Source organism: Pinus tabuliformis, chromosome 9 (assembly GCF_031772625.1).
Source record: "Pinus tabuliformis cultivar Carrire ecotype Pingquan chromosome 9, CPIR1, whole genome shotgun sequence".
In the NCBI taxonomy this organism is placed as follows: domain Eukaryota; kingdom Viridiplantae; phylum Streptophyta; class Pinopsida; order Pinales; family Pinaceae; genus Pinus; species Pinus tabuliformis.
Genome location: NC_142307.1, coordinates 1,994,369,701 through 1,994,391,334, shown reverse-complemented (window position 1 = coordinate 1,994,391,334; position 21,634 = coordinate 1,994,369,701). Strand labels below are relative to the sequence as shown.

General features: G+C 37.4%; 1 protein-coding gene across 1 annotated transcript in view; it reads left to right on the top strand.

The window, feature by feature from the left end:
- LOC149157031 (protein PLASTID TRANSCRIPTIONALLY ACTIVE 14-like) overlaps nt 1-21,634 on the top strand; it is a 297,084-nt gene that overhangs the window by 141,045 nt on the left and 134,405 nt on the right. The gene's annotated exons all lie outside the window — the stretch shown is intronic.

The window sequence follows — 21,634 nt, the reverse complement described above, 5'->3', positions numbered from 1 at the left end:
TTAGAATAAAGTCACCCCCTAGTAGCACAACTTTGTAACTTAAAGGGGAGCGAAGGGGGCCAAAGGACCATGTAGAAGGGGGCCCACGTAGACACTTTGAGGGACTGCGCAAGTGGATGGGAGCACGTGGCAAGAGAGAGAGGCTACGTTGAGGAGGTGGGCCTTAGGGTTTGAGAGAGGCCAACGCTATAAAGGAGAGAGGAGCCTCCTCATTTTGGCATTCGATTATGTGCATTTGAGCTAGTCACTTTGACTTAGAGCACGCTGGCTGTTTAGCCTGTCTGCAACATTGTTTAGTGCATCGATTGTCTCCATTCGGAGATCTCACCCTTAGCCCCAGGGGACTTCGAGTGCCTGCTCGGGCAAGGTAGTTTCATTAGTCTTTTGCAGGAGGATTGTCCTTTGGAGTTGAGGAGGAGCTGAGCATTAGATTGCTGCACAGTCTTGAGAGAGGAGGACACAATTTCTTTGGGTAGGAGCTCCGGATTGAGTTTTTGTGGAGGATTTGAGCTGGGAGATTGAGCAGAGGATCAACCCTTGCGTATTGCAGGATTCTGGCAGAGTTTCAAGCAGAGTTTTGGAGGGTTATTTTCAGTGGTAGCGCAGAGCCTTGAGGGATTGCGTGGATCCTCAAGGGGGCGATTTTCGGGGGGTCAGCTATTTTAGAAAAGCTTTGTAGGTTTTTATGGGTTTATTGAGCAAAGGTTGATTCCAGAGTTTTAGCTTTTTTTGAGGAGGGGAACAACCCCAAATCCTCACTTGATTCTAGTAGTAGCAGCAACACAACAGTGCTTCAGCAGCTTGGATGCAGTTCAGAGAGGGGCCATTTCCTTACTATTTTGAGTGTATTTCTTCACTTGCCTTGTGCAAGTCGAGGTGCTATCTTTTTGATCACCTCCTGTACTCTTCCCGTTACTCAGTATAATAAAACGGCTTAGCATTTCTCTCTACATTTCTTGAGTATCTGCTTCTATTCCGTATTGTATGTTTCATCATTGTTATTTTTATGTCTTGAGCTTTTGGGCTACTGTATCACATGTGCGTTATCTAGTTAGAGTTTGCTTATTTGGTTAGAGATTGACTGGGTTTGAGGGATATCCCTGAAACGGGAGATTATGGTACCATAGATGATGTGAATCTATCTTGGCTTGAAGAAGGAGCGAATTGGGCCTATATATAGTTTTCTTGGAGGCCGAATAGACACGTCTTTTTGATGAAGCCGACATGAACAATTTTAGAGAGCTGACTTGACGAGGAGGAGGCCGACCTTATTTTTGGCGCCAAAAAATTTAATTTCAAAAATTCAAATTTCTTCCTTTTGAAAGCTGCAATGGGACTTTAACTCAAAATAATTTTCTTTTGACTCTTAGCATTTAAAGATATGCTTTGCAAATTCATAATGATTCAAACATATATTATGGAGACCAACCATAGTTACAAAAATCAACACAGAAGGAGGCTAAAATTCAACGTATTCTTGGGCAGTTTGACCTTAGGTTGACTCAGGCTATTTATGGACAGTTTGACGAGGTTTGACCTGAGTTTATTGGTTGGTCAGTTTGACCTTGTTTGATTGGAAAAATTAGATTATATCTCTTGCTGAATTGGACACTTTCTCTAAGAAAAGGTTGGGGTTTTCCCTAGTTAGGGTTTTTCCAGGGTAAAATTTGTTTCTTGTGTTTGGTTCTCTTCATGATCCTACTGTCATTATTGTTTTACAATTGAGATTGTCTATGTATAATTGCTTAATGGTGAATGTGACACAGAAGATTAATTAAGAAATCATTGAGAGTAATTATCAGACTAGAAGATCATGAAAAATCAACAAGTATGAGTGATTGGAGACTTCCACAGTTAATCATATTGTTAGATGTTTTCGGAATTTCACTGTGTAATATGGTCGATCCGTCCAATGTTTCGGATGGTGACTCCATCCATCATCAGGGATCAAGGAGAGTCTTGAAAGTAAACGAGTGCTCGAGAGCCTTTTGTAGGAACAATTATTGGATTATAGGTCATTTGATATAATAGTCAATTGAAAAGTAATAATATATTTGACCAGCTATACTTTATAATTATATTTAACCACCAGAATTGACGAGAAGGGGATGCAAGAATTCAAAAAAGTTTAAGAAATTTTAAGGAAATATGAATTCAATTTGCAAGGAGATAAATCTTAGGAGAGGAATTGTTATTAGAGATTCAATAATAACAAATTAAATTTATTCTATAAAATATAATATAAAGAGGGTAAATTAAATTATTGAAAAGGAATGAGATTAGAAATCAACTTATTTTAAGAAATTAATAGGGATATATAATGATATTAACTTAATAAATTAACCATGGAATCTATAATTCCTAATAAAGCTTGAAATTTTAAAAGAGACAAATGAAAGAGAGCTTTGAGTGGGGAAACTGTAGTACTCAATGCTCTACCTGAGGAGTGGAGAAACTTCACATCAAGCATATATGCCAAGAAGGAAGCAACCACTTTTAGTGAAATGTGGTCTCTATGTAGAACAGAGGAAACCACACTTAAGGCAAAAGAAGATGTAGGTTCTGTTGTCGCGCAGAGTGTCTAGGCACCGTGACAATGCTTAGATCGAGGGCTTTCACCTTGATCCCCGATCTCTCCATTTAAGCTATCTCCCTATAGCAGGTTAAGGGGGGTAGTCCCTATGGGATAAAAGAGAACCAACTCGGAATCAGTTGATTTGGGAGACACAGTGGGGCAATCAAATACTTGATTTAAACTTAGCAAGACATAAGATTTAATTAGATTTTAAATGATAAATACTAGCGCCTTATGGAGTTAATGATCTCGCTAGATGAAGTGAAAACCAAGAAATGGGTTTGCTGCTGCTGCTTAGGAGATATAAATATGAAATTTGTGATTCCACAATAGAAATCTTTAACAATCACTTGCAATATATCTAACATTAAGAGATCCAAGCAATGACTAATTTCACCAGATGCAAGATGTTCAATAGATGCACAAAGTTCTAGCAATTAAATCTCAAAAGATCAAATACTTTAAATAACCATGAAATTTAAAAGCTAAGCAGTTCAGGTCCTATAATTATTTACCACTTTCAAATAGTTAATCTTTAAATAAATATTTAAGCACATTTAACTATAGAGAAGTGAAACATTGATACCACAAAAGTTCACCTTTCAAATTTTAGCCTTAGCACAAGAAAGAAAAATTTAAATTTGACAACTTAATTATTCCTTTAAGTGAATTTCCTTTAAATGTGGTAAGCTAATTTTTTTTTTAATTTTTTTTTTTTTTTGATTTATTTTAAAATCAAATTCAAAATAAAACAAAATGAAACTTAAATATATCTAATTCTAAAAACCAAAACCTATGTTAAATGAAATCAAAAGTAAATAATAAATAAAAAGTCTAATTCTAAACTAACACCTAATAGTATCAAACAAAAATGAAAATCGAAAATTTTAAATTTATTTATTTATTTTTATTATTATTTTTTTTTATATTAACACACATTTCATAAAAAAAGAAAATACGTTAACCTAAAAATCAAATGCATTCTAATTAAGCTAACCCTAAGCTAAACCACGCATAGAAAAAAATTTGATCCCTTTTTGCTTTTCATTGTTAATATTCAAGTTGAAGGGCGTTCGATGGCGGAAGACGCAGGGAGTAGGAGTGAAGAGGTGGCCAAGGAGTTATGGAAACATTTGTTGCAGGGACGTGGTATGGAGCTGGGTGGAGGGGCTTCTTAGCAGCAAAGGAATGCGCGGAATGAGGGTCGAGGTAGAATGATGCGTGAAAGGATGCCAGCCGCAGCAACGTAGGGTCAGGCAGATAATGGAAGTCCGACTTTCTGCGATGAAGGTTAGCCAGCAATCGAGGAGATGACAGCGAGGGAGTTTTGGTTAAACGCTAGCAGAATCAAGGGTAGGATTTGATGATTGCGTGAGGGAATAGGGACCTCAATGTTCGGTCTTTCACTTGTTTACACAGGTTAATGGAGCTGAGGGATCCGAAGGGTAGAAGGATGCTGCGGGCAGGAACGAGAGAAGGAACCACAGATTTAGGTAGAGGAGAAATGAATGCGGACTGCGTGCAGATTTAGCAGCAAATGAAGGGATAGCGTGGAGGAATTGAGGATACTCGGATTTGAGAAGCAAGATAGCAGGGTCTGCGGAGTATGGTGGAGAAAGGAATGGCTGACAGAATATGGGGTTTGAGGATGAGCAGAACGCAAGGATAGCGGAATGAGGGTTGCACGCAGAGAAAGGAGAGCCCTGGGAGTGCTGTAGCAGCGTGAGGTGTGGAAAGAGTGGTGATACAGCAATCCCACAACCTGCTTAAAAATTTTGAAAATTTTCCTGTAACACAATGAAACCCCGAGCAGCAGAACTGTACACCTGAAGAAAACTGGTTCTGAGGCCAGATCTTACCCTCCAGGGCCTAGATCTGGCTTCGAGATTGAACCTCACCTTCAGATCTGCAACCTGCAATGAAAAAAAATGCCCAGAAACAATATATGCAAGGATGAAACTAAAAACCCTAAAAAAACTAGCTAAATAATTATAATATCCACAAGTTAAAGGCTCTAAGCAGCCAAATCTGTCATTATGCGACACATATATTTTTTAAAATTTTGAATTTAAGATGAGGTGCTTCAGAAAACCCTTCATGCATCCACAACAAAAGTTCTAATGATAAGCTCGGAATCAAAACCAGTTGGGCTCTTCAGAAAATGCTATCCGGGAGTTGGCTGGTCCAATTGAAGACTTCCTCGAACGCCCGATGATCTCAAAATCAAGGATTTCTTGCACATCATAATTCAACCATTAACATAGAGAGAGAAAATGACAATAAAATTCAGATCTAATGGAGATACCTGCCATTATATTCAGAAATTAAACTATCATTCAAACCCCAGTGACCAAACAAGATACTAGTGCTTAAATCACTTTTCAATAAGCTATCATCAATGGCTGAAAATAAATCTATGCATGAAAATAAAACATCTTACAACATTTCCACGAAGAGTAACACCAGCAGAGATTAACCCCAAAGTCTTTCTTTATTGCACATGAAAAATGATTACAAGAGAGCTTTCACTTAGCACACGACTCAAAGGTCGAATGATTTCAATTGACAACTGACCTCCTATTTAAAGAAAAATTTCCCAATGGCTAGTTCGAGTGATCCTTGTCAAAGTGATCTCGACCGTCGATGAAGATCAAAATTTCTTTTAATCTCATCCGTCAAAATTTTAAATATTGAGGAAATTTTGAATTTTTCAATTAAATATATTTAATAAATTCAAAAAATTAAAATTTTGCATTTATTTCTTCAAAACTTTGACTTTTACTTAACCCCAGGGACCTAAGACATAAAATTTAACAAAATAATCAAATAATCTTAGTCCCTGGACCAGTTAAGATTTAATTTTTTTTAAAGGATCCACGAATTTTACCTTTGGAAAATTTAAATTTAACTAGGACCTAGGACCTATGAGGGGATAAATTATTTTTCTAACCCTCAAGACATTTTACATCATGATTTTTACATTTTTACATCTCAAGGGGGAAAACCCATTTGATATAGACCCTCACAGACTACCCAGTTCTGCGACACAAATATAATCTAGCAGATCAAGCAATTTGTAATAAAATAACCTAACTAAATAGTTAGGATTATTCCCAAATCACTTTTACATAGACTTGATCTAGCACACTAGGACTGCCCTAAGATTCTAATGACAAAATCCATTCCGGCTTTGGGGTTAGGCTGAAGGAAAATTCTGCCAATCATGGATCGGTGAGACAAAAAACCTTTCGGAATGTAGATCGTCATCAAAAAATTAGGTTTACTTAGGCAATTACATACACAACACGGATCTGTTGAGATTATTTACATTATACACATGCAGACTGGGTTTACATTATAAGATAATTCTTAGGTTGATGATGATAACTGGATGGCAGGAACACATCGATCAGGCGCTATCCCTTTTGCGTAAAAGGGGGTGTACTGCTATGGGTAGTTGACACGTAGTGGTCAACAGGATCATAGGAGCAAGCGTTTGCTACCATGGCCAAAAGAAAGGGTAAATTTAGCAAGTTTGGTCCATGAAGAACAAACACCAAAGACATGTCCAAAATCCAATATTTTGGATGCCAAGAATATGGACACTACAAAAGGAATTGTCCTAAGCTTAAGAAGGACAACAACAACAAAAGGAAGAGGGAAGAAGCTCACATAACTCAAGAGATGAAAGAAGAAGAGGAAAGCAACAAAAGAAGGAAGATCCTCCGATCCCTACTATGACTAGGTCAAACTCTTTACTTCTAGACTTCTTTCAAAGATTTGAGTAGGATAGGAGCATGTAGGAATAAATTAAAATTGCATGGCTATTAACATCCTCTAGAATCTAGCAGCATGATGTACATAGAGTTCTATATACTCATGAAGATATAGCAATTTATGATAAGAACAAAAATGCATGAGTAGAAATATCCTCTAAGAATATAGGAGCATGGTAGATATAGCTCAAGATATTCATGAATAAGAAGCATACCTAGTATAGGATCTCATCCACGATGAAAGAAAAATTGATCATGATTAAGAATCTTAGAAGACCTTCATTGTCAAAAGAAAAGAAACATTTGCAAGGCAAGGATCTTTAATATCCTATGATAGAATCTTCAAAAGAAGGTTAATGAACCAAGGAAGATGTCTCATTGGGAATCCCATTCATGGGATTCAAGAAAAGGATGATATGTAGGCAAGCTAAGATGAAGCAAGAAGGGCCACACCAAAAGATGATCAAAGGAGAATCAAGATGAGGTATGTATGCATCAAAGTTTAGTCATGTTATCATTTGTATATTATTGAGTCATGGGAATAGTTCTATAACATGATCAAGTATGAAATAATCTCTTTCACCAAGGACATGCTCGAAGGCATGTACTATAATGCTATGAAGGTAACAAAAGAATATGCTCACATAAGGAGTGTAAGATTGGTGACTAAGAAGCAAGAAGAAGGGTGCTCAAGTGACAAGAAAAGGAGCCTCCAGTGCAGCGTACAAGGAAGAATCTAGACCGAAGTTGAAGGGATTGTTTTCTAGGGTAGAAAATAGTCACACGTGCGAGAAACAAACCTCTTCCTACAGTCACAACAACACTATCTTTACAGTCACATACTATCATTGGTTGGGCAATCTAAGTAGGCCTATAAAGCTCCTCACTCAAGCGTAGAAGGAGCTCTCACAAGCGAAGAAAGAAGATGTCTACGCCATAGAGAAAACAATCACATGTGCAAAGGTAAAGAGGCTGTCCCTGTTGTCATAACAACCCTCCCATTGCAGTCTTACAAGTTCATTAATTGGTGAAGACAAGAAAGGAATCAACATATGAAAAGGGTCTCATTAAAGGCATCTTCTCTAGAGCAAGTACAACAAGGTTACTAACAAGTTGAAAGAAGAACGAAGTGTCGGAAGTAGGAGGACGAAGTGCCGAGAAACAAAGTGTCGGAAGAAGTGCCACAGTATATGGTGCAGAAAGGAGTGAAGACTTGACTTGTGCTTGGAGGATCTCTTTGTCAAGGGTCTAGGTTTTGACATTGATCAATAGAAGATTCAATAAGAGAAATTCACGAAAAGGTTTTCCTCTCAAGAGAAGAGAGGTTTTGGCCCTGGCAGAGAGCCAACATCTTGTGTTCTTGTTTTTATGTTTTGGTAGTAGTTTGATGAAGTACACACATATGCATGAATAATAAGAAGAAGAAGAATAAGTTAATAAAGAAAAGTAAAAATACTCCACAAATTGTTATCAAGTAACGAAGAATCACACTACACTACTAATGCCCTAGATTCTTCAACACATTGAACTACCCAAGGAAAATTGATCTCTACTCTGTGTTCTCCATCTACCCATTGACTTCTTATAATCTTCTGTTGGGACTCCAATGGCCAAATTGAAACTTAATCAAGAGCTAAGATTATTTCCTAGTCGATCCATGTGAGTTTCGAGATGATTCACAAATTAGTTTAAGTTTTCAGCAAATTATATCCAACTTTCAAATTATAAACAATTTAACAAAATAAGAATTTGAAAATTGAAATTGTTTACCTGGCTCATCTGCTTCCCTTGCAATCTTTGCTAGGTTCTTGCTAAAGGTACCTGTGGCTCTACAGAAAGAAGTGATCTGTCAGTGTATCTCCAGCTGCTCACTCTCATAGGGACCACGCGCTCAAGGCACTTAATCAATCCATCTCTCACCTCCCTAGTCAAAGCTTCTCCCACCAGAGCTTTATAATGATACCTTGGGTTCAGGAAAAACCCACCTGCATGTACAGGGTGATGGAGTTGATTGTTCCATCTTTGATCAATGATTTCCCAAATGTGCCCATACTTAGCTACTCTATCCTTGTATGTTGCCTTTATTTGCTCCTTTGCCTGATCCACAACCTTATAAATGAAACCCATGGCCAATCTTTCCCCATCCACCAACTGCAATATCTTAACTACTAACTCAACAACTTTCACAATCTCTTTTTCCTTTTTCCAAAATATGTCTTCATTAGCTTTCTTTCTTACATCTTTTCCACTCTGTTTATGAGCCCATTGGCATCCATTACATTCGTTGCTAGAAAACATCCTCTACAAGTTTCTATGTTTGGAAAGCATAGATTGCAATGGCAAAAAATGAGTTGCAAATCTAGTGATGATAAGCCTAACAAGATCCTTGCCCCCTGTATTTTCCCTCATCGGGCTCAAAATCCATTAGTAATTGTAGATATACTTTGTTATGCTTTTGGCATGCTCTATAGTGTTCTTGATCCAATCTATTTTACCAACATCCTCAAGCATGAGGTCTATGCAATGTGCAACACATGGGGTCCAAAAGATGGTTTTGTGTTTTTCCTCTAACATTTTACTAGCAAGAACATAGTTAGAGGCATTATCTGTGAAGATCTGAACAACATTAACCAGACCTACCTCTTCAACAACCTCATTCAAAAGCTGAAACAGCAAGTGTGCATCTTTTACCTTATTAGATGCATCAACTGATTTTAGAAACATGGTTCCCTGTGGGCACAAGATAAGAAAATTTATAATGGTATGGTTCTGTTGTCGCGCGGATTGACACGACAACGCTCAGACCGGGGGCTGTCACTCTGATCCCTGATCCCTCCGTTTAAGCCTGTCTCCCACGGCTAAGGGGGGTAGTCCCTGTGGGATGATGAGACCAACTGTCGACCAGTTGGTTGGGAGACACAAGATACGATGAAGATAAGCACTAAAAAGATTTAATTAATTTAGCAGACCAGTGCCTTAAGAGATTATTATTAGAACGATTACTTGTTAGATGACATAGAAACATAAACCGTGAACAGCAATCATTTGTCATCACAATGCTCTTAGAATGATCAAAACGATATCCAGCAACTGAAAATTTAAAAAAGATGAATGCTTTAAACCACCACGAATCATAAACCATTAACCAGATATCAACTTCACATCTTGACTTGAAAATTCAGCACGAAAGATATAACATGAAAACCACTGAATCTGGCAAAAATAATTTTCCACAAATTTTTTTTATATTTTTTCAAATTTTTTTTTTTTTTTTTTTAAACTAAAAAGCAAAATTCTAAATCTAAACCTAAACCCTAAAAATCCCTTTAAGAAATATTTTTTGTATTTTTATTTTATTTTAAAAACCAAAATAAAACAAAAATTTAAAATCTATTTAAAATCTAATTAAAATTAAATCTAGAACATAAAATTAAAATCTATTCTAAAATCTAAAAAAATTACTATACCAAAAATAAACCTAAGTCTAAAAAAAAAAAAAACTAAATAATTTTTTTTTTTTTTTTTTTTTTTAAACCATAAAAATGAAATTTAAAAATTAATCTAAAACATAAAAATAAAACTAAACTATACAAATTTTAAATTAACCTAAAAATCAAATCAAAATCTAAATGACAAAAACTAAGCTTAAAACCTAACTATAAAATCTATAAAATGAAACTATACAAAACGTTTTAAATAAATTAAATCTAATCCTAAAGAAAAATGAACCAACACTAACCTACGCTGATGATCCTTTCAAAAAATAATTAAAATCTAACAATTCGAAATGACTAAACCCTAAAGCTGCGTGTATAACCACCAGTACTCCAATACAAATTCGATTTACCTGCATATGCTCATAAAACACCGAACGCTTACCACAAAAATGGCATCGAAACCCTGAGATGCGGCTTACTGATGCTGATAAAAGAAAAACGCAGGTATAAACGCAGGCATTACCTTGACTGGGCTCGGATATTACAGGGGACCTCGCCATTAACTGAAAATCGTAGCCAAATATGCCCTTTCGATGCGTGCAGCCAGCAGATTGCAGATCGACCACAGATATATTCGTTTTTTAGTGGAAATCGAAAGTGCTGAAGTGGGAATGCAGGTACATTTCGAATGAATTCACAGCATCGAAAAATCAAAAACGGAAATCGATTATCACTTTCTGTCCTGATGCTGAACGTAGGTGATTGAAGCGTATTTGGACAGTTGATAGCAGATGGGTCTGCAGATTGATTTTTAGGTGGGCGGGTGATACGATCATGCATTGAAACTTCTTGTTCATCTGAAACCTTTCACGTTGGCGCTTGCTGATTTTCCGAAATTCGTTTGGTGATGATATCGACTGGCCTTTTCCAAAAAAAATATCCCCAAGCTATAATGAAATCGAAATCGTCAGTTATCACTGGGATTGATGATGTCTGATATCAGATGTCGAAAAATTTTTGTGGACAGTCTTTCGGATCAGAAGTGCCTGAGCCTGCAAAACCCTGAACAACACAATGATAACCCTGTATCTGCAATGGACAAAATCACCCAAAAAAATGATAATATGTACATAAAACCCAAAAAAACCAAACCCTAATGAAAACTGTGTAAATCAAAAAATTAAAAAAAATAAAACCCTAGACAGCTGATTAATGTACAAATTATGGCCCCTGAAATGCCAGATTTAGCAATAACAGCAGTAATACTTTCGAAATATCAGAAAACTTGAATTCTGCTGTGAACAGAAAGAAAATCTCTCATGCAAAACAGGAAATAAATTTTAAATGATTAACCCAGGGCCAAAATCAGCTGGGCTCTGCAAAGAAAAGCCTGCGGGAGTCGGCTGGTTCAGCCTAGAACTTCCCCAAACGCCCACCAATATTCTCTACCAAAAGGTTTTCCTGCACATCTCAAGCAACCATCAGCAAAGAGACAGAGAATGCTGCTAGATCTCAGGAAATAATGGAGATACCTGCCATTATTCCAGAAACCCTACAACATTCAAACCCTAGCAAGTGAGCAAGATACCTGTACTCACAATACTCTGAAAACAAGCTATTATTAACGACTGAAAACTGAAATATGCAGAAAAATAAACATCTCACAGCAATTCCAGAGAGTAACACCGGCGAGATTTGGACCCCAAAGTCTTCTTTATTAACCAGAAAATCAGATTACAAGAGAGCTTTTTTAGTACAGACTCACAGATCAGATGATCTGAAAATGACCCCTAGCACCCTACTTAAAGGAAATGTCTCCAACGGCTAGTTCGAGTGATCCACGCTGAAATGATCTCGACCGTTGATGAGGATCAAGACATCTCTTGATCTCATCCGTCGATTTATTATTAAAAAATGCATTCACTTAAAAAATTATTATTTTATTAGTTAGGGTTTTTTGCTCAATTTTTTAATTTTTTTATTATTATTTTATTATTTTTATTCATTTTTTAATTTTTTAATTCATTTTATTATGGATCACCGAACTAAGCCTTCGGAAACATCACCTAGGACCTAGGACTTAGGACTCATGAGGGGATTTAAAACATTTTCAACCCTCAAGACACATTTCATGATGACTTTTACAAATTTACATCTTAAGGGGACAAACTCACTTAATACAGACCCTCACAAATCACCCAGTTCTGCGACACAACTATAATCTAGCAGATCAACACACTAGGATTCTCCTAAAGTTCTAATGACAAAATCAATCCCGGCTTTGGGGTCAGGTTTGAAGGAAAACTCTGCCGATCCGTGGATCGGTGAGACGAAAAACCTTCCGGGACGTAGATTATCATCAGAAAGTTAGGTCCACCTAGGCAAATTACATACATGACTCATGTCTGCTAAGATTATTTACAATCAATACATGCAGACTGGGTTTACAATCAAAAAGATCAAGTTGCTGATGATGGCAGGATGGCACGGACATGCTGATCAGGTGCTGCCCCTTTTTGCCAAGAAAAGGGGGATGTACTGCATGGGTAGTTGACCAGTAGAGGTCAACATCTGGCTCTACTTGGGGACACGTTGCTGCGTGCAGGAATGTGAGAATCCAGAATCTGCATCCATAAAACATAAAAAATAAGTAGCGTCCATCCAAAGAATCAACATATACATTAAGCACATAAAAGCTCTTCATTTATTAACTATCTAATAACATGAAAAGTAAATCTAATCCTAAAACAGAAATGAAACGCTGAAAAGACGAGGAGTAGAGTTAGAAATACAATACAAAAAATGCCCCACGGCATCAGATGTGTTCAATATAGTGTATACTGAGCATTTGCCTGCTTTCAGGCAAATCTGTCGGCTGCTTGTTGGATGTGCCGTGTCCAATTTTGCATATGGTGGGACTTTTTCCTATCCGAAAATCAAGCTGCTCGCGGCCGTCTGATGCGTCAAATCTTCTTCTCATTTTCTTTCTCTTGCGCTTTTTCTTTCTGGCAGGATGAATTACTGATGATCTGGAACTTTTTGTCTCAAAACTATCAGATGAAGTATGCGTGATATGTCTTTCTTCAACCCGCATCTGATCTTTATCACTCTTAAGTCCATCTTCAATCAACCATCTTTCAACTGAACTAATAACCTCCTCATAATAAGATGGAGCTTGTTGCAACAAATGAGAAGGCTCCTGATCTATTGATGTTATCTGGTTTCTTTCATTTTCCAATTGCTGAAACTTTTGAACCTGTATTCTAATGGCATCCATCTGTCTAGAGTGTTCAACCTTTATAGCACTAATTTGTCTGGCATGATGTTCTTCCATGTCTTTTATTACTTTAACATTTTCTTCCTTTATGTTCATCAAGCAATGCTGCATGGAATTTATTTCTTCTTCATGATTCGCTTGCATGTTTCCAATTTCTGTTTCATGTTTAGTTTTCATGGCCTCAATTTCCTTAGCATGTTGACTTTGCGTGTCCTCAATCTCCTTATTACGTTTTTCCAGATGGGTGCGTAAAGTTTTAACATCATTGATAAGATTAGTTTGGTTGCTTTCCATATTTTTCACCAGCATCATTAAATCTTGTATTATTTGCTTTTGCTCTTCCTTTTCATTGTCATTTATCCCTGATTTTTTACTATCATGAACTTGATCTGCAATAGTTCCGGTTGATGACACATTCTGATCTTGAACTCTTTCTTTCTGTTGCACAATTTTAGGGGCAGAAGGCAAGCTGTTTGGACTATCATATCTATCTTTAAAAGCATTGAGAATGTCTTGTAAAGAAGTGAAAAAATCATTAGGAAAGTTATTAAACCAATTCAAGGCATCACCCTCTAAAGAATGGACAAATAGACGCATCTTGAAATCTTCATGATTATATTGAGGAAGTCTACAATATATGGTCATTACACAAGTAAACATGTTTAAATGATGTCTAACAGCGACCGGATCATCACCCGAGAACTTAAATAATTTAGAAATGGCCTCTTTCGGAAGATCATGGAGATTATTAGTAAAATGACATGGTTTACATGAATAATCCATGATGAACAACAAGGGATCAAATGGATGATAGAAAGAGATTTCTGCTCAAGAGAATTAAGAGATGAGAGAAGTGGAGTCGCCACTTGAACAATGAATCTGATTCTAGGATCCAAAAAGTAACCACAAGCAGATATGAGGAAAGCTTCTTGTCTGGGAAAAATGAGAAAGTGGAGTCGCCACCCAAACAGGAAACAAACCCAAGAGGCGCTGCTGATATGTGATGAAAAGATGCCAAAATATTGAATCTGCCAGCTCAACTGAGAGATGAGAAAGATGAGAAGATGAATGATTGTCGTTTGAAACGCCGAGAAAACAAAGTTCCCCGGCAACGGCGCCAAAAAATGTTGTCGCGCGGATTGACACGACAACGCTCAGACCGGGGGCTGTCACTCTGATCCCCGATCCCTCCGTTTAACCCTGTCTCCCACGGCTAAGGGGGGTAGTCCCTGTGGGATGATGAGACCAACTGTCGACCAGTTGGTTGGGAGACACAAGATACGATGAAGATAAGCACTAAAAAGATTTAATTAATTTAGCAGACCAGTGCCTTAAGAGATTATTATTAGAACGATTACTTGTTAGATGACATAGAAACATAAACCGTGAACAGCAATCATTTGTCATCACAATGCTCTTAGAATGATCAAAACGATATCCAGCAACTGAAAATTTAAAAAAGATGAATGCTTTAAACTACCACGAATCATAAACCATTAACCAGATATCAACTTCGCATCTTGACTTGAAAATTCAGCGCGAAAATATAACATGAAAACCACTGAATCTGGCAAAAATAATTTTCCACAATTTTTTTTTATATTTTTTCAAATATTTTTTTTTTTTTTTTTTAAACTAAAAAGCAAAATTCTAAATCTAAACCTAAACCCTAAAAATCCCTTTAAGAAATATTTTTTGTATTTTTATTTTATTTTAAAAACCAAAATAAAACAAAAATTTAAAATCTATTTAAAATCTAATTAAAATTAAATCTAGAACATAAAATTAAAATCTATTCTAAAATCTAAAAAATTTACTATACCAAAAATAAACCTAAGTCTAAAAAAAAAAAAACTAAATAAAATCTTTTTTTTTTTTTTTTTAAACCATAAAAATGAAATTTAAAAATTAATCTAAAACATAAAAATAAAACTAAACTATACAAATTTTAAATTAACCTAAAAATCAAATCAAAATCTAAATGACAAAAACTAAGCTTAAAACCTAACTATAAAATCTATAAAATGAAACTATACAAAACGTTTTAAATAAATTAAATCTAATCCTAAAGAAAAATGAACCAACACTAACCTACGCTGATGATCCTTTCAAAAAATAATTAAAATCTAACAATTCGAAATGACTAAACCCTAAAGCTGCGTGTATAACCACCAGTACTCCAATACAAATTCGATTTACCTGCATATGCTCATAAAACACCGAACGCTTACCACAAAAATGGCATCGAAACCCTGAAATGCGGCTTACTGATGCTGATAAAAGAAAAACGCAGGTATAAACGCAGGCATTACCTTGACTGGGCTCGGATATTACAGGGGACCTCGCCGTTAACTGAAAATCGTAGCCAAATATGCCCTTTCGATGCGTGCAGCCAGCAGATTGCAGATCGACCACAGATATATTCGTTTTTTAGTGGAAATCGAAAGTGCTGAAGTGGGAATGCAGGTACATTTCGAATGAATGCACAGCATCGAAAGATAAAAAACGGAAATCGATTATCACTTTCTGTCCTGATGCTGAACGTAGGTGATTGAAGCGTATTTGGACAGTTGATAGCAGATGGGTCTGCAGATTGATTTTTAGGTGGGCGGGATACGATCATGCACTGAAACTTCTTGTTCATCTGAAACCTTTCACGTTGGCGCTTGCTGATTTTCCGAAATTCGTTTGGTGATGATATCGACTGGCCTTTTCCAAAAAAAAATATCCCCAAGCTATAATGAAATCGAAATCGTCAGTTATCACTGGGATTGATGATGTCTGATATCAGATGTCGAAAAATTTTTGTGGACAGTCTTTCGGATCAGAAGTGCCTGAGCCTGCAAAACCCTGAACAGCACAATGATAACCCTGTATCTGCAATGGACAAAATCACCAAAAAAAAAAAATGATAATATGTACATAAACCCAAAAAAAAAACCAAACCCTAATGAAAACTGTGTAAATCAAAAATTAAAAAAAATAAAACCCTAGACAGCTGATTAATGTACAAATTGTGGCCCCTGAAATGCCAGATTTAGCAATAACAGCAGTAATACTTTCGAAATATCAGAAAACTTGAATTCTGCTGTGAACAGAAAGAAAATCTCTCATGCAAAACAGGAAATAAATTTTAAATGATTAACCCAGGGCCAAAATCAGCTGGGCTCTGCAAAGAAAAGCCTGTGGGAGTCGGCTGGTTCAGCCTAGAACTTCCCCAAACGCCCACCAATATTCTCTACTAAAAGGTTTTCCTGCACATCTCAAGCAACCATCAGCAAAGAGAGAGAGAATGCTGCTAGATCTCAGGAAATAATGGAGATACCTGCCATTATTCCAGAAACCCTACAACATTCAAACCCTAGCAAGTGAGCAAGATACCTGTACTCACAATACTCTGAAAACAAGCTATTATTAATGGCTGAAAACTGAAATATGCAGAAAAATAAACATCTCACTGCAATTCCAGAGAGTAACACCGGCGAGATTTGGACCCCAAAGTCTTTTTTATTAACCAGAAAATCAGATTACAAGAGAGCTTTTTCAGTACAGACTCACAGATCAGATGATCTGAAAATGACCCCTAGCACCCTACTTAAAGGAAATGTCTCCAACGGCTAGTTCGAGTGATCCATGTTGAAATGATCTCGACCGTTGATGAGGATCAAGACATCTCTTGATCTCATCCGTCGATTTATTATTAAAAAATGCATTCACTTAAAAAGTTATTATTTTATTAGTTAGGGTTTTTTGCTCAATTTTTTAATTTTTTTATTATTATTTTATTATTTTTATTCATTTTTTAATTTTTTAATTCATTTTATTATCGATCACCGAACTAAGCCTTCGGAAACATCACCTAGGACCTAGGACTTAGGACTCATGAGGGGATTTAAAACATTTTCAACCCTCAAGACACAATTCATGATGACTTTTACAAATTTACATCTTAAGGGGACAAACTCACTTAATACAGACCCTCACAAATCACCCAGTTCTGCGACACAACTATAATCTAGCAGATCAACACACTAGGATTCTCCTAAAGTTCTAATGACAAAATCAATCCCGGCTTTGGGGTCAGGTTTGAAGGAAAACTCTGCCGATCCGTGGATCGGTGAGACGAAAAACCTTCCGAGACGTAGATTATCATCAGAAAGTTAGGTCCACCTAGGCAAATTACATACATGACTTATGACTGCTAAGATTATTTACAATCAATACATGCAGACTGGGTTTACAATCAAAAAGATCAAGTTGCTGATGATGGCAGGATGGCACGGACATGCTGATCAGGTGCTGCCCCTTTTTGCCAAGAAAAGGGGGATGTACTGCATGGGTAGTTGACCAGTAGAGGTCAACAGGTTCCTTTGATCAATCTATCCATCTGACATGATGGTACACTCTGCTTTCACCCATGAGCTTTTGAAATCTTTCAAATATTCATCAATGGACATATCCTCTTTTTGCAAAAGAGATCCCCTTAATTCATGCATAGTAAGGCCTTTGAAGTCCTTACCAACAACAAATATGGCATCAAAATAGGTTCATAATATAGTGAACGGGAAACATGGAAGGGGATATGAGCGTCATATCGCCATCTAGCTATGTAATCACAAACAATTTCTCGCAATTCTTTCTTCCAATGGTCATCTAAAGTAGGTTGGATTTTGTTGAATTTCCATGACCTTGGGTCTAGGTTAGAATCTTAAAACGTCTGATGCTACCAAACCAAGAATTTCAATAATAACTACTTTGCACAACGGGAAATATAAAATAGTAAATCACATGTACACAATTTTTAACAAATATTGTACAATAATATACAACCCAATCTTCATTATATTAGACCAATTTTGAATAATACAATAGTCTATGGTATACAAGATATAATGACAAGCTTCGTTGCAGCTTCTATGTCGTATCTTGTCCTGCTGTCCTTCGCTTCCGTACTGCTCACTAGTAGTGCCTTAGTCCATCAAGGCCACTACACATCGAGACTCCAGGAGGGATGCCACCTAACGCTACTGCAAGTCACTTCCGCTGCATTTACACGGGCTGATCCAATTTTCTCTCTGGGTAGGCTAATTCTCGAGCTCCAATTTGCCTTCTAGTAGTCTCTTTCGTCCATCAAGGAGCTACTCTTAAGGCTACAAACTTCACCCAATCACGCACCAAACTATGTCCTTCTTGTATGCTTCTCTAGGGCTACTTTGGGTAGCCAACACACTGTCCTCCAATCAGATCAATGGCACCCAATCCAATCACTGCGGAATCTACACTGATGAAGGTTTATGGTCACTCAAACAAGCCTCCAAATTGGCTCCCACAGGCTGCGAGTCAAACTGATCCAATCTAGTCAATGCATGACCCAATGCTCCACCCAAACACTACTGCACATATGTTTACACTTATCTGTTTGTGACAGTCCTGGTTAGGGCACCTGCTACAACCCTAAATCCACCCAACAATCAACAAACAATCCCTTTAATGGTTGTGACACACCTTAGTAGACCTCCTCACTTGCCACAATGCTTCCTTAGGGCATGTGTCAACCCTTGACAACCCTTACGCAAGCCCAACTGTGTGCTATGGCCTGCGGCCTAGCACAACAACCCTACTGTAGCAAACTGCCTCCAAAAACGGTGCCCAAACAACCTCGGATCAACAACGTTCTGCTCTTCATGAACTCGCCTTGCAGCCATCCACCTCGGTCCTTGAGACAACACTCTCGGACCTGTTTTGACCCTAAAACAGTCCTCCAATACCTCATTGTCTTGTCTCTTCCTTTGTTGCGGCTAGGGCTAGAGATACTCCTCTCCACCGAGTCCTTTTCCTAGAGGCAACGTTGCACAAATGGATGCTCAAATGCTTTGTCTTCACCTTGTATTTATATCCAATACAAGGGCTCCTCCAACGTTATAATTTAGGGGCTGCCAACCTGTCATATACCTAAAACTCCTTAGGCCGACCTTGACATTCACATTGCAATCCTACCATATAACTTCAAAAATTCATGTCTCCACTTCTACAACTCGGAATTCAGTGATTCTCGAAGCGTTAGATTCGTCTTTCCACCCTCTATCATCTCATGCCATCACATGTAGAAATTTGCTCTTGGAATTGGCCCAAACACAATTGGGTGCAAAGCCCCATCCTTGGGTTCCAAGCCCACAAGTGATCCTTGTGGCGCTTTTCCCTCCAAACCCTAAACCCTAGGGCTTGGAGTACCTCCCAAGCTACACAAATCAATAGATTTGACATCTATTAGCTTGAGGACCATGTGTACTATCAGAGGGAGAGGAGGGTGTGACTATGAAATAACTTTTGATATCACCCTTCTGTTTAATTTTACCCTTACCCTTTTCTTGAATAGACTCCAAAGAGGGAGGAACATAGTGAAAGAGGTTGTGTGCATTAGTGCAAGGATAGATGAGGAGCCCTCATAATCAAAATTGGGGTTGGCAGCGATCATGTGTTTTATAATCTTCATCCCTATTTCAGCCTCTATTTCTTTTTGCCTAGATTTTTCTACCTCAAACTTCTCAATTTTTTCTAGCAACTCCTTGATTTCCCCATTCTGTTCCGTCGGTGCGGCACATGGGACAATTTGGCCTCTAATACCAGGCAAGTGTTTTTTTAGCATGTGAATGCCCCCTCAACCTCTAATTCTTTTATGACAAAATTTGCAATACATTTGATTATCAATCATCTGAACATATGCCCAAGCAACATCTTTCATTCTAGGAGCCATTTTCTGATATTTGGAATTGGAAATGAAAGGACAAAAGTCTGAAAATGAAAAGAAAAAAAACAACTCTTCAATGTTCATTTCTTCTAGAAAAATTATTCTTTTCAATTTCCAGATTCGCCAAAAAAATAAAAAAACAAGGGAAGATTTGACAAGTGAAAAAGGAGTACCTCTATCCTCCTCAATTCTACTCCAAAAACCAACTCCTCAATGCCGCTCCAATGATTGCCCAAGAACCTCCTCACTGTTGTTCCAAAAACCAACTGCAACTCTTCACAAACTCCTCACAAATGCTCACATAAATGCAATGAGATAGTTGCGAGGAAATGTGAGGGGGTTGGGTCACTTTTATGGGCTTGGGAGAGGGGTAGAGACATTAAGAAAAAAAACAAAAAAACTCATTTTGAAGTCTAAGTTGCCGCCTTTTTTTCTTGCGGACTAGCTCGACCAGTTTAAGACGGGCTCGGTTGAGTTGACCAGTTCATTATCGAATCGGCTGAGTTGGTGTTCGACTACCAGTTTTTTGACCGAGCCGACTCGGGCAAGGTTCTGGCTCGGTCTACCAGGCTGAATCCGATTTGGACAGGCCTGGTTTTAGAACTATGACTGAATAAAGAGCCCAAGTTTGTTGGCTTTCCCCACTTTGGGATTTCCAAGGTAAACATTGTGTCAAATAATTTTTATGTGTTTGGTTTCTTGTTTTATTTCTATTTTGCTTAACTGAGGGAGGAACCCAGAGTATATTTTGTTATAAATTTTCAGATCTGAAGAAATTAGTTTTATTTTTGTTCTAAGAAATTTTATCGAACATTAAATCTGATCTAGGTTCAAGAAATCTAACAGATGCATATTTTGTGGGATTTCATTTGCAATAAATGACACAAATAATAAAATCATTCACCAATTTAACATGGCACGCATCTTGCCCTAGTGATAAGTTGCAACACTTGTGCAAACTAGGCTAATGGTTCAAATCTTGCCATTGGTATAATTTTGCAATACAATTTTGACCTGCCATGTTTTTAGTCCACATAGAATTTATAGAGGGTCGACGTGGCAGCCTTTGATTGGTCCATGTGGTGTCACGGTGGCATCATTCCATTGGGCCATGTCAACCTTGCCGTGCCACATGCTACCTTGTCATCATGCTATGTCACTGTCTTGTGTGTCACTTGTCATCCCTGTCTGTCACCCATGTTTTCCATCAACTTCCAAAGGCCATAACTTTTGCATATGGTGTCCATTTGAATGCATTCGAATTGCATTGGAAAGCTCTTAACGAGCTCTTCAACATGGAGACCTTTTTATTGGCATTTGAAACCATCAATTTGGATTGATTTTGGGAATCCTCATGGATCATCTTTAGTGGTTTGGGATGACAAAGAAGAGATGAGTTGATCCCTGCTCTATCTTGGTCAACATTGATATTCTTTAAGTCAAATGTTTCATGAATGACAATAGTACTTCCTTGGAGCAGCTCTAATAAGGTTGAAGTTGGAAGCCCATGCACTCTAGTTGCTTGACCTATCAAATGTATCCTCTTGTGAGTTTGGCTTGGACCACTTCTTCAACTTTTGTACACAGGTGATGTTGTCCTTCTTTAAGTGGACTTGTACACACAGACTTGAGGTTCACTGTTTACTTTTTTTATCTATTGTTTTGCTCATTTTGTGTGTGTGTGTGTGTTTTGTTTATTATATATATATAATTTTGTTGATATCTTGCAATTTTTCCCTGACAGTTATGATATTTTTCTTTTTCAGACCCTTGATGATATTTTTGATGACACGATGTCAACGAAATTTCTTAATATGTACC